The sequence below is a fragment of the Pseudopipra pipra genome, chromosome 15, assembly GCF_036250125.1.
Source record: "Pseudopipra pipra isolate bDixPip1 chromosome 15, bDixPip1.hap1, whole genome shotgun sequence".
Classification (NCBI taxonomy): Eukaryota; Metazoa; Chordata; class Aves; order Passeriformes; family Pipridae; genus Pseudopipra; species Pseudopipra pipra.
In genome coordinates, this window is record NC_087563.1 from 19,032,702 (window position 1) to 19,047,245 (window position 14,544).

Genomic DNA, 14,544 nt, shown 5'->3' on the forward strand with positions numbered 1-14,544 from the left:
ACAACTAATTATTTTTTTTAAACATTAGGCTATTTTGTTAAATTTTGAATGAACTAAGGAACTTTTACATATATAACAGGTTAGAGACCAGGAAAAATAACTTCTATCAATAACTTAAATTAACCAGAGCAATAGATGCACAAGGACAGGAGAGAACATAATTGCATATGGTCGTGTATTTTTTTCAGAGCTTTTTGCCCCACTAATGAGTACAGCAGAGCTGTCAAATTCACCTCCACAAAGACGTGAATGACTCCAAATCAAACAAGAAGCTATCAGAGAAGTATTGTTTGACACTGTCTGCAGAGCTCTAAGCTTCACTGATTGCTACAATCTTCATTTTCATGAGATTCAACCCTTTTCTGAAAACCTCGAGGTGTTAATGCTGCTAACTTACCTGTCTTAAAAATCACATATTCTGCTTTTCCTTCTGAAGTACCATGTGAAAGGTTTTGTGGAGTTAAAAGTTAAAAAATATCTAAAGAAACCATACAGAGTATGCAAATGCAGGGTGCCAGGAATTGATATCAGCACCTCAGAGAAGCAATGATAAATACTGCCCTGAGCCAAATAGTTGTCACCAATAACCCTCAAGACCAAAAATTTAACATTTTTTTATATGTACACTTAGACATCTTGCTATACAACAATGTAAGTCAGTTAAATTTATGAACTCAGTATTTGAGATATTGGTTTCACTCATTAACTACTGGAAAAGTGAGCAGCAGTTCTTTTCACTGTTTTGCTCCTTAGATGGGAGCCATTTGCGTCTCTAGCATATCGTACAAATTCTGAGAACGCAGAATATTTTCAGAAGAAAACATACAGAATATAAGGTGACATGGGGATTTGAGAGTAGAGATCAACTGGTTTTAACATTTTGGTTTTCTTTCTGACAGTCAAGAAAGAGGGAACACACCCTGTAATCCAACACCACCACTTGCAGACAGATATCCATCATTAGCAAGTTCTGCACGTCTTTCCTTCCCCCACTTCTTTTACTTTTCAGAAGAACAAACATCATTGTGGTCTATTCCATTAAGTGATCCTGTATTTAGTTGTCATCTGATATACTATATCAGTTGGGTTTGGGCTTTAACATAAAGGGAACTTTTTGTGTCTGTTACAACAAAGTTAACATCAGGTGCTTGCTTCTGTCAAGAAACTACTTCCCAAGGGGCCCAAGAAGTTTTTGCAAAAAAGTCAGAGACATTAATACATTTTTAATTTCTAACCAGTACTACTTGTTTCTAAAAAGGAGCAGTATTCAGAATGCAAAAGCCACCAGATGCTTTCCCCACATGTCTCTTATTAACAGTAACCTCTGAATTTTAACGATCATGAGTTCTTAGATATTGCTGTAATAAAACCAGACACTGGTGTAAAGGGGATCTATTGATAAAGAGGCTTCATTTTACTTCTTAATCATCAGGGTAAAGCTGGAAAAAAGGCTATGGCTAGACCACAGAGAATTTGGCCCACTAGCCCTGATAACATATGCTGAGCCAAAACAAAAGAAAATAATTAAAACCACACAATTAAAATGGATGAAATAGAAATTGCTAGTTCTAATCCAATTTGCTGAATGAAAGGCTAAAAGCTCTTCTATGGGGTGCACACTATGAGCAAATTTCTCTGTTTTCAGACTTGGTACTTCAAAACCTACTACCATAACCATTTGGCAATGTGCTCTGCTTTCCAGAAAACAGCTTCTAACTTTTTTCCTTATTAATGAATTCATAAAGTAGAAAAGCATTTTTGCCTGAAAACAGACAGAAAGAAAAAGCTGAAATAGCAATGACTAACTAGATAGTCTCTATTTTTTTTCCTCTCTGTTATAAAGAAAAAGCACTTACCTACTAAACTCTTGTCCTCCTAAAAACTCTTACTGTAATGATCTTCAACACACCTCGGACAAAAGAAATACTTGGCCACCCTTTTCTTTTTATATAAATTAAAGGAATTGCTGGCCCAATTGCATTTTGAACATAATTAGTTCTCATTTATTATCTATCACACTTTCAGCTGTGCCACTTATTGAACCCAGGATCTTCCACTTAGCTAAACTGCCATGCTCTCATAGACCCTGACCCTTACAGAGAGAGGAATCAGCCTGTAACCTAGAAACAGGATTTAAGGCAGGACTTAAGCAAAATACGGGCACAGAGTCCAATGCTGAAATCCAAAAGGGGCCACATGGTGCTTCCAAACCCTGGAGTTGTGGCGCTTTCCTTTGTGATAGTTGTTAACACCCCAGCCCCGGAGCTGCAAGCTCACAGGATCAGCCAGGAGTTTTACTTTAAAATATATATAGGGTTCTTTAATACCTCGAGATAGCGTCAAGAGAATAAGCCACACACTCGTCCCTAAGAGGCATTTTTACTGATAATTTAGGGGAGAAAATAAGGGAACTTGGCAAAAGTTCAAAAGGGCATCACACAATCTAGAGGAAACATTTCTCCACAGTACTGACCCAGCACATACCAATCCACACTACCCAGTTAAAATCCAATTCCTTCAGCTTTAAGCTTCCCAAAGCATCAAAAAAGGAGCAAAGAAAGAGAAAAAGAGGGAGCAAGAAAAGAGAGGAAGGAGAAAGAGGGAAAGGCGGATTGTATAGCTACCATAGGAAGCTCGTGGAAGCCCAGCTCTCACCTGTCCAGATGGCAGGGCCGCGACACGAGGCGAACACATTCCTTTGCTTTTATCCACTCTGGTTCTTGTGGCCAACCCGCCCAGGCAGGGCCTCACCCACCGGCCATGAGGGGGTTCCCGAACGGGGTGAGGGGCGGTGTCCTCGCTGTCCTGCCAATCTGAGCTGCACTCCGGGAGCTGAGGGATGGGCAAGTGTGCGCGAGCTGCCTTTGACCGACAGAGGGACACGGGGCCACCTCAGGGAGGCTTGAGCTGGCCCTTTCCCCTCCACACACACACAGAAAGACAGACACACACACCAGACACACAGACACACACGCACATACTCATACACACACATACTCATACACACACAAACACACAGACACAGAGACACACACAGACACATACACACAACTCATACACACACAAACAGACAGAGACACACACACACAACTCATACACACACAAACACACACAGACACACACACACAGACACACACACACAACTCATACACACACAGACACACACACACAGACACACACACACAACTCATACACACACAAACACACACGGACACAGAGACACATACAGACACACACACACAACTCATACACACACAAACACACACAGACACACACACAGACACATACTCATACACGCACACACAGACACACACACACAGACACAGACACACACACACAACTCATACACACAAACACACACAGACACACACACACAGACACACACACACAACTCATACACACACAAACACACACGGACACACACACACACATAAACATTCCACAGACACACACACACAGACACACAAGTATCTAGACCTGAACACTGAGAAGAAAAGCACAGACAAGGAACTGCAGTATTTGCATGTCTTTATTAAAAGTAGAAGACAACAACTGATTTATCAAAAAAGTTTAATATATATGGCATCACATACAAAAACCATTGAGTCCCCACTGTACACAGTGGTGTTAATCTAAGCTGGTATGAATGTGCAACATAGATTTTATACAATTTTGAGCAAAAGATTTGGCAAAATTTTACCTTTTTTTGGCAGTCAACTTACAGAAGTAGTATTGTAAAAGAAAAATTACAGAATCACAGAATATGGTAATTTCTAGCACAATGATCACACTAATACAGCACTAAGATACGCTTGCTTCTCTTGTGCTTGGCCTAGATATAAAACTAAATAAAAATAAAAGTTTTTGCTAGCTGTACATAAATAAAAATGCCTCAAGTGCTCTTCTCCAATTTGGTGCAGCTCTGCTTTGCAAAGCTGTACAGTTTTCAGCATCCCAGTGGAGACTACATTTTGCCAAGTTCTCACATGTTAGGATTTTTTTATATGCACAGCCATCTCCTGCTTATGGAGTTGGTTGAGGCTGCAAAGGTTTTCCTGGGGGAAAAAAGGTTTAGAGAACAGGGCCAAGAAAATCACTGCATTTGCTTTGTAAGCTCTGAAATCTTCACCACTTTTTCTGATCAAACATGTCTTCAGTCCTGATTTCAGTCAGTCCCACAATCTTCTCAAACTTTTGGCACCAAAAAATCTTCTTAGTGATGAAGAATACTGCAACCAAGATATCACATACATATGCTGCATCTGCAAAAGCCAAACAATCAAACAATTATTTGCCTTGTTTTCCTCCCAGATGTTGGTATTTTTTTGGGTAAAATGTTCTGGAGTTAATGATCTTTGTGTTTAGCTTACACTGCATTTCTTAAAATTTGTATGTCAGTTTTAACTGGGGTGGATTAAGGGCAAAACCACTTTCTTAGCAGACAACTGTAGCCATGACAATGAATACACAATACCAGTAGCATTTTTTTCCCTTTTACTTGAAAATGGCAGTATTTAAATGTGGTTATTCAATAATCATTGTGTTGTATATGTGGTTACATTCAGGGTAATGATCTGGAAAAGCAATGTTTCTAACTGGGTTTTCCTGACAAGAAGCTTTTGCTGCAAAACAGGCAATTAATCTTCAAATAGACCATATAAAAAAACAGGTGTTCAGTGACATACAGATTGGTGGCATTGGTATTGAAACATCTTGTTTCATAACATGTTGGTACCACTATGGAGAAAAGAGAATTCATCTGCAGTTCTCCATCCAAAGCAGACCAACACCTTTATAAATAACTTCTGCTTCTCAAGACAACTCTTCATGTATCATGAAGATTCTAACATTAGGATCTCTTCATCTGAATGGAAAATGCAGCCTAAAATTAGTTACAAACCATCTGCATCTGTGAGTTGTCATACAGAACTTCAAAATCTGTATCGCTACTTTTTGTGCCTGAAATAGAATAAAATAAAGGAACAACATCTTTATGTATGAAATCTGTGTTAAGTGATTCAAGAGGTTAACTTGCTGCTTAAGCTATATTCTGCTGTCTAAGAACTATTATCTCTCAGTAGTTCTGTTCTCTACTTAATCACTTATTTTCACATATGACAAAGAAAAGTTATGTTTCAGCCTGATGAATTAGATCATCACATTGGCAAATGCATAGCTACTGCATTCAGAGACAGTTGGTATGTAAATCAAAATAAGTTCATTAGAAAAAAGTTTTGCAGTGGTCAGAGTCTAATGGCTTAACAACTGATTTGGCTTTTTCATGGAAACAGAGACAAGGACTATTACAGTTCATAGGAAAAAGAATCCAATTGCCCGAGAAGGGACTAAAATCATCAAGACCTGAATGTGAACCTGAATACAAACTGCTGAGATGTGCATAGTGAGGAGCGAAGGAAGTTTCTGTGTACTTAGGCATTTTAAGGAATCTCCCTTTGTTGATGGGAGAGCCTTGAATTGATGATCCACTGTATTCCAAAGGCCAAACCAACTTCTCAGATGCTAAAAAACTGGTATTGCACTATTCAGGTTGGTAAAGCTTTGCCAATACACAGCAACAAGGAGAACGCTTCCTATTCTAGTAAGGAAAATATGTTCCTTTCCTATTTGCTGCTTTGGTTTCTTTTCAGAAAAAAAAGTGCAGACGTTGGCTTTTTTCAGAATAGTAAACTTGCCCAATTAAATTATGTCATGCTCTACATTCTTTTTTGTAACCTAAGTGTGTTTTTTCCTGTCAAAAGGGGTCAGCAGAAATCAACGCATCAGGTGCAAGGTCTGATGGCCTTTTGCAAATTTCAGAATGTTATTAAAATTTATTTTTAAAAGGTTAAGATTTTTTCTTCCGCTTTCCCTATTGAAATAACGGAATAAGCCAAAATGCCACTCTCTGATAGAAGTGTTGCCAAGTTCACAGTATTAGAGAACACACTGTCCAAGCTTTGACATCTAATCAACATGACTAATACACTTAAATACAAAGAAAAAATAACAGATTTTAAGAATTAGCTGTCCTCTGGGGATATGTGCAGATTACATTGTGTCAAATAAGGAATAAAACCCTTGGAAGTTACCCTCGTGATAAAAAGGACTAGTTGTAGTTCTTAATATGTTTGACACTGGCTGGAGGCTTTTAAAAATGCATATTCACTAGAAGTCTTGCTTTCTAAAACCACCTTACAATCTGGTCGCTATTCAACACAAGAGCAGCTTTATGCCTTGTGTTTTATTAAATTTATGCCTATCTTTTAAATGATAGATGTTCAAACAGATTTGCACAGTACAGTAATTGTGTTCACACAAACTGCCTATCAGTTCAAGACTTCAGTCTGAGTGATTTCCAATGCAGTCTGTTCCAGACCAAACAGTTTAAGGGGAGAAATGTCTCTTACATCACAGGTGATTAATGTTGTTTTCTGAAGTATTTCTCACCTCTACAGATATCCACATGCTCAACTTGTAGGCAAACTTTTTCTGCAGTACATTTGGGAGGGAGTTCAACAAATAAAGCTTTTTTCAGTGCATGCTGTTAGACATGAATACGCCTGGTATTTCATATATGAAAATTCAGAACTGGGCTTATGGTCCAACTTAAGCTTCAAAACACCAAGGTATATATATATTGGGTAAACCTTCCCAGCCAAAAGTTACATTTTTCATTCTAATGAGATATCAATTTGCTTCCAAGGATGTTTACAATATTTTTTCAAAATAACTTTACAGTGATTGTTTCAAAAATACACAGAACTCTGTCTTAAATGCCATGCCCATGCCTACACCTGGAAAATGAAAATACAATGTCTCAGTCTGCGTTTGGAAGTGTCACTTCCCTACTCACTAGAACTTAGAGAATTTAGGTAGAGCTGTTTTTCCATTTGCTCAAAAGATAAAATGAACCATAAGAAACAGGAATTAACCTAGATATAAAAATGTGAAAAAAGAAACATGCACTTGACTTTTTTAGGGCTAGAAAATGTCTTTTCCTATAAAGTTACCCAGATATTTAGTCAGACAAAGGGCGTGCAATGGTGGACTTGCTCTAGTACAAATAAAATCACTCCATTAGTTCTAGTTCTACTGCTTTATGTAATCATTTGATCCACTTCAGTGGTTGTAATGGTCTGATGGGACAAGACTCTGAAGTAGCTTAAAAATCCCCTTACTTTGTCAAGTTACTCTGCAGCTCACTTTTGTACAACTTCACTCAAACCCGCTCTGTGTTATCTAGTGAGAGAGTCAGAACAATTCAAAACTCTTAAAGAAATGCCTTATTTCTTCAAACTGACTGTCTCAGTCTGGAGTAAAATCCTCTTTGCCTTGAATACTGAATTTTATAAACTCTATGTCCACATTTACACAGTCCTTTGCTGATTCCAAGGAGCACCATGGTCCAGTCTTGTGATCTTTTGTTATTACAGGAACCCGTTATATGTTGAATAATTAAAATTATTTCTACTTGAAGACACACAGGTTAAGAGGAGGAACTACAGGGAAGAGGCAGTAGAATTGATCAGACTGCCTCTTCCCTTTCTTCTCTGCAGAAAGAGCAGAGATTTTCCCCTAGAGATTTGCTAAAATCCCTGAAGTTACAGATTAAAGGCTATATTTTTACAAGTGTTAGGTATTTAAAGATGTAGAAAAATGCCACATAAGCACATCTGAAAATAACACTGAAAGTCTATCTGCAAATTCAGATGCTTTTTTAAATATAATGAAAGATGTTGTTATCATACTTAAGCACATAAATAAAAGTACATGATTTTCAGACATGTTGGTCTATTATGATTCCTACTGATCATAGTCAAGTATTTAAAATAATGTGCTGATAACACAAGCACTGCTCTTTATTGGAATGTATTGATTCCTTTTATATCTCTGCAGACTTGGGTGGAATTACACTTTTGGACTTTGTACTGGAAGTGTATCACAGTCATGCAAGGCATAGGGTTTTATTACAGGACAGTTCCAGTTCTCTAGCACAACAAACTCACCTACTGACACTTCTTCTATGTATCTGTGGAAAACAGACTGAAAAGAGACACAATGACTTGCAAAAAAAATTTTTTTTTACTGTTTTCAGTTATATTCTTAAATTGGAAGTAAAATTCTCAATAGGATTCTCAGTATCTTGCCAGGATCTCATGGTGCTAGGATATATACAAGGAAAAGACTTTTTTTACTTCTAATGACACCTAAACATACCAGGTTCTCAACAAGATGAAGTTTTTATGAACAGTGCTCACCCTTCAGAAACGCTGCTTTTTCAAGACAAAAAACGCAAGCACCCAACCAGTAAATTACATTTTGAACTAGCTAATCATTATGAACTAAAGGCAACACTTTTCAATTCAGCATTTCCATTATGGAAGTCAGTTATGCTATTCAATAAAGCTGTAGCGAGCCAGCTCTATGTGCCTGTTCTCTTCCGAGGACAGAGCTGTGAGTTTGGAAGTCACAAGGAGGTGCTCTGCTTGCAAGGAGATTAAATCACACAGTTTCTGGTACACTGGACATTGAATATCTACAATATCTGTCAGTTTGCAATAAAAGGAATGACTATAATACAACAATTAAGTTTAAAATATCTTAAAATAACTGGATTAAAGGACTGGAAGACTTGTGCTTTTCCAGAGTTCTTTTTCTATTTAATAATAATAAAAAAAAAAAGGTCATTTTAGTGTTGTCAGCAATACTTTTGGTGGGGAAGAATCAAAAGGAAAAAAAGCAATTTCTGGTGAAAGCAGAAACTGTATTATTTTAGTGCTGCCCCTCTCTGCTTTAAACTAATATTTTGTAATTACTAGCAAATGGTATCTGAATTTATGCATGTGTACATTCAAGGCTCCTGTTAGTCTTTGTATAGTCATTTTAAAGAACAAGCCCCAGTATTTGATAATGAGGGCATTGTCTCAAAAGAGATACCCTCCCCAGGAGGCACTGCCCAGATCTTGCTTGGTGCTGCTCAAGCAGAGCTGATACTGTGACAAGAAAAACAACTTCAATTGCTCTAATCTTGCAGAGCCCTGTGCCTTTTGATCTTCTCTTTGTTCCCTCTTTGTGAAGCACAACTTACACCGCCTGCAGTTTATTGAGTTCCCAGTTTACTTAGCTGAGCAATAACACAGCTTAATGTAAAGTTCCCCTGCAACTATTGGACTACAATTTTTCTTGCTTCTAAAGACAGCGTCTGCATTTTTTTCTATTCATTCCTGCATTTCATTCAGTCTGAATGTCACATCATCTGTTTACTGTCTTTTTAAAGTCATCATCTGAACCTCTAATTGCAGAGTGTTTGTTTAGTGAATAGAACAGTTAAATTCTGATTCATTTCCTCTCAGACTTTGTTTGGAGGCTGAAGGATAGTTCCACAGCATATGGTATACCTGTTAGTATGGATCATCATACAGTTTAAATACTAATTAATTAAGAAGTAGACAATTCTCATAGAAACTGTTCATTACCGAAACTTACAGTGACATTTATTTTCTTATAAAAGTAGACATGTATGGTTGCACCGAGTAATTTTCTCATCTTTATAAATTAGGTTTCTGTTATAAGGCTGCATATCTAAGAGAAAATGTAACATTGTGCTTGGTATCCAGTTACTGGTAAAGAGAACTCTTGTCTATGAAGACACCTGTAGTATATCTGACTCCTGCCAGTGTCACGCTGGAGTGAAAGAATTGTGTTGCACTGCAAATGTAACATTTTGCTGTGTTTCCCACAGCTTTGAGAAATAGAAAATAAGGTTGAATAATTAATACTGTCACCGGTTGACAGTCTCAGGAAAGAAGTAGAAACAGATAGAGGCCTTGCTGCAAGGAATGAGGAAAAAAAAGATTGGCAGGACCAGAGAGTTTGAAAAGTAACTGGGACAGAAAAGGCAGTGGAAAACATTAGTTGCACATGATAGAGTGGACCTGATGAGCTGAGCTGTTTTTCACTGAAAGGCAACAAAATATATTTAGCCAGCAGCCAAACATCTGAGAGACCTGCTTCACAGTGGAGTGAGTTAGTAACTAAAAAACCTATTTGGTCAGATGGGGTATGGAGAAAGATGGGGACAAAGCCAGCGTCCCCTTACAACACAGTGAGACAGATAACAGTGTTTTTTGCTTTTCCATGTCTATAGTCAGTGCTCCAGGAAACTTGTCTAAAAGCTTCAGAAGCTTCATATGTAGTACAGTCATTTTCTGAGGAAACTGAGTACCCTTCAGTAATGCACAGAACAATGTGTTGGCTAATTTGAGCTCACAAAAATGCAGTCAGATGTGCTACACAACAATTCTGTGCATGGCCAAAATGCTCTCTCGATACAGAATTGACCATAACAGGCTTCCACCAGCCTTCACTCAGCGTATGAATTATGAAAAAAGTTTCAGAGATGTTACTTCAGAACTGACAACAGAGAATATGCTACAAAATGTTGCAAGAGAGACAACAGGTTACTCTCACCTGCACAAAGACAGGTGAGGTCACAGCATTCAGCTACCCCAAACTGTCTGTAATCCCCAGCTTCTGTGCAAAGCAATTCTCATCAGAAGCACAATACTGAACTGGAATCTGTATATCATTTTATATACATCTATTGCTATTTTATAGTTTTAATTACATGCACTTCATCATAACTAAGTGTCTAAAATTATAATGATAATTAAGTCAAAATCCAAACCCTTGACTGGCAATTTATAGCTTTAAATGGATCATGCAAATAAAAAGATGGTTGGATATATTCAAACACATCCTTACAGGTCTCTCTGAAGGATATCCTCCATCAACACTGCTTGCATGGTAAGTTTTTCAAAGTCAGTATAGAGAACCCTCACAAAGATCAATATATCTAGTCATAAATCTTAAGACAACCCAATACATTTATCTTCATTTATGCATATACATGTTTATAATTTTTCCTTTGAATTTTCTTGTTAAAATTCTAGTTGTACATTTTAGCTGAGAACACCTTTGCTATCTGATTAGATCCATTTTTGATCTTGTCACAGATTTGATACTGGGAAAAGGCAGAATTACACACAGGACATGTGGAGGTTAAGCAAAAAGAGGGTCAGAACAACAGTGTTAGCCTCTCACAATTCAGAAAATTCTCCATCTGGATTCTGGTGAGTACCAAAAGCATTTGGAAATTCAACAGCAGTGATTAGGAAGGACACCAGTGAAATCAAAATACATTCCTGGTAGTTCATAAAGTCTTCTAGTCATGTACCAAGGGTGAAAAGACTAATCCATCACATTAGTCATTCATTTAGGGGTAGGTAATAGGAAAAAATCCTCAGGGACTAGCAGGCATTTTCTAATAAGTGACTTGGAGCTCTTTAGTAAGTTCAGTCCCACAGGACACACATTTCTGAAGTCTCAACATATTTTCACAAGTGCTAAGAAACGCAGTAACAAGAAAGTTCTGTATAATTCCTGTTCCCAAGCTTAAAAATATCAATTTAAACTCTTGCAGCCATGAAAGAAAAAAACATGTAAAATGAAAGTGTTTCTAACCAAGGTATAAAAGTTTAAATGTAGGTTTTATTTAAAGATACATTATATTTTAGAGGTCAGACTATAAAGAATGAAGTTTTTATTATGACAGAAGGATAAGGACAGATATTATGACCTTCCTCTGTTTTAGCATTCTGCATCTTTGTGGAGAAGGCATGATGAGTTATGGTTCCTCTCACTATGAGGTTCATTTGTTGAGCTCTACAAAGTTTTACGTAGAACTGTCTGAATGTCATGCTGACACTTATGAAAAGCTCAGTTAGTGGTGGTGATAGGAGAATACAGCAGAAAGACAAATATTTCAAACTAGTATTACTTCAAATTCTAAGATACCTAAAGAAATGTTAGAATCTATTAATGTACTTACTGGATTCAGCTCCACCTGACTTCTTGGTTTAGCCTTAATCAGCTTTCTCTTTCAGAAATATTTTGGGAATTTCAAAAAAACAACACAAGCACTTTTGCATAATTGCATAAAGCATAATGTAAAAAGTTATATGAAGAGCAAAAATACTTTCCATATTTGTTTCTTCCACTGAAGTTCATAAAGCTGATTTGACTTGGGGCTCAAGCTGATTCACCTGAAGATCTGGTTTCATAGGAACATGTTCTTTTATTATTGGTTTCTGTCAGAACCAGCCTACCCTAAGGGCAATTTGTGTAACTTCCTAGACATTCTGTAAACCTGTACAATTGCCAGGGATGTCTTTTTTTGAAAGGCATCTTTAAAGATTTCAGATTCTTTTATTTTGCTTAAGTCAGAGTGATTGAGTGTACTGGGCAAGGTTTTAAGTTTATGGAATTTAATCATATTATTGTCAGTGCTGCTACTCTGGTCTTATCTTAAAGCTGCTTGTAAACTACAATTGTAAACTAAAGTTTTTATACTGAAATCCAGTGTCAGAATCTTGCCAAATTATATCCTTTTTAGCTACTTAACTAGGACAATTCCAGAATTAAAAATTCAGCCAGCACACACAGACATAAAACATATGGGAAAAGCAAAAGAAGATGAATTGTCACAATATTTTTTTTGTTTTCTAGTAAATCCTTAAAAAACCTGCAAAATCATCATCATCATCTGTAATTTAGAGGATCATTTCCAACAAGTGCTGCTTTCTATATATCACATATTTACCATTAACTTGAACCAGCTATTAGTACATTTATAGTGAGTAAAACAGCTTTTCAGAACTACAGAGCATGCTTAGTGCATATTAGATTGGCATCATTCTACTATTCCCAGCCCAGATTGCATCCAGCCTGATCAATGTTTTCTTTACAGAACTGAATTCTGGCAACAAAAAAATGAGTGTTTTTTGTTGGTTGGTTTGTTTGATTTGTGATACAAAGACATTTCTTGGCTACAATAAGGGTGTATCCTACTGTGTCTTCATGTCAATGTTTTATGCATGGTCAGAAACTGCTGATAAAACATTTCTATGCATTCAGAGGGGAAAAGCACTCAAAAACTTATTTCTATAGATCTTTGAAAATGTATCATAGTGGAACTGTGTGAGTTTCAACTATAAGGAATAAGAACAATGTATGTTAAATTTATCTTCCTTGCAGCTAATTTATTCTTGAAATGTATACCTTTAATAAATCTCTTTTGGTTCCTTCTGTTATAAACTGCGTATTTTTGAAGTAGGCTGGACCTGAATTCAGGGAACCTAGTTTCTGTTTCTATCTCTTTCACCAGCCTTCAAGTTTCATTGACATTATTGAAAAACAGAGAAATGAGTACTTATACTCTTTCTGTTGACTGTTTTTTGGGTTTTGTTTTTTTTTTTGCAGACGTAGGATGTCCTGGGTTGAATAGGATTTTGGAGAGAATCAGTACAAACTTCTGTGATAACAGATAATCTTTCCCTTCTGTCTCTGCTCCTCCATTTATCAAAAAACCAAAATGATCAAGACCTCTGTTGTGAAGTGCTTCAATATATATAAACAAAGGGCAGATACAAGAGTACCAGATTTTTTTACTACTTGTTTTAAAAAGAAAGAGGATTTAAAATAAAAATACAAATACCTTACCTATAGAAAGATCTTATAGAATGCTTCTAGCCCTAATCAAACTAAATCTTTCAGTATGAGTCCTAAAAAAATACATGGTTGTCCTATTTAGTTTTCTTTAATTAAATGATATAATCTCAAGATGTTTCCTCCAAATACTACTTAATATTTAGTAATCTCGTGTTTTCCTTTACAGTCTGTATTCTCTAAAATTCTCGCTTAGAATTGGTCAAAGCATTTATACTTTTGTCATGTACATTGATAGATTAAGGAAAGTTGTTAAGTGTTGTTATCATTTATGAAAAAACTTTCATTTTATTAGGATGTACTTCAAGAAGTGTTATTTCTTTTGGTATGTGGATAGCTCAGGCTTAGCACCTTTTTCTATGTTATCCACTTTCCACAACAGCCCCTCTTTTTATATTTATTTTTTATGATGTTATGTAACACTACAGAAAAACCCTGACAATAAATATTTACTTAAACATTATTATTTATTAAAATTTATGAGAAATACTGATAGTTCACATAGGTTTATTCTGACTTCTGGATCAAATATGAGAACTTTAAAGCCTAACCTTTACAACCTTCAACAAAAGTTGCAGAAAACATTAAAAGAAACTTTTAGCTGAAATGCAGTCGCATCCTAACATGTTTTCTCCAATCCAAATAGGCACTTCAATATTTCTTTAAAAGTTCATACAGCTGACATTGCCATTATTATTCTGTAGCTATTCTGCTGTTGTTGCAAAATTCCTGAATAGTTCCCTTGGAGGACAAATAGGTCCACAATTTTAGAGTAAGATTTTAGGAAAATAATTAGGCATTTAGAGATCCTGATAAGGGAGGATTATTTTTCTGTTACCAAGAAAACCCACTTGATAGAAACCTGGGTTTAAAGAAATGTCACACTATTTACTTTTGAATCTCTACAGGGGAGGAGAATAAGGGATTTACCTCTTACTTCTTTCCTGTTCAAGGTGACTCCCAAAGGCCTCAAAGAAA

General features: G+C 36.5%; 1 long non-coding RNA gene across 1 annotated transcript in view; it reads right to left on the bottom strand.

Moving 5' to 3' along the window:
* Positions 1 to 2,908, bottom strand: part of LOC135422799 (uncharacterized) — a 166,307-nt gene extending 163,399 nt beyond the window's left edge. Inside the window, exon 1 of the long non-coding RNA XR_010434595.1 lies at positions 2,656 to 2,908. This is a non-coding gene — a long non-coding RNA (uncharacterized LOC135422799). The remainder of the gene's footprint in view (positions 1 to 2,655) is intronic.
* Positions 2,909 to 14,544: the final 11,636 nt, after the last annotated feature.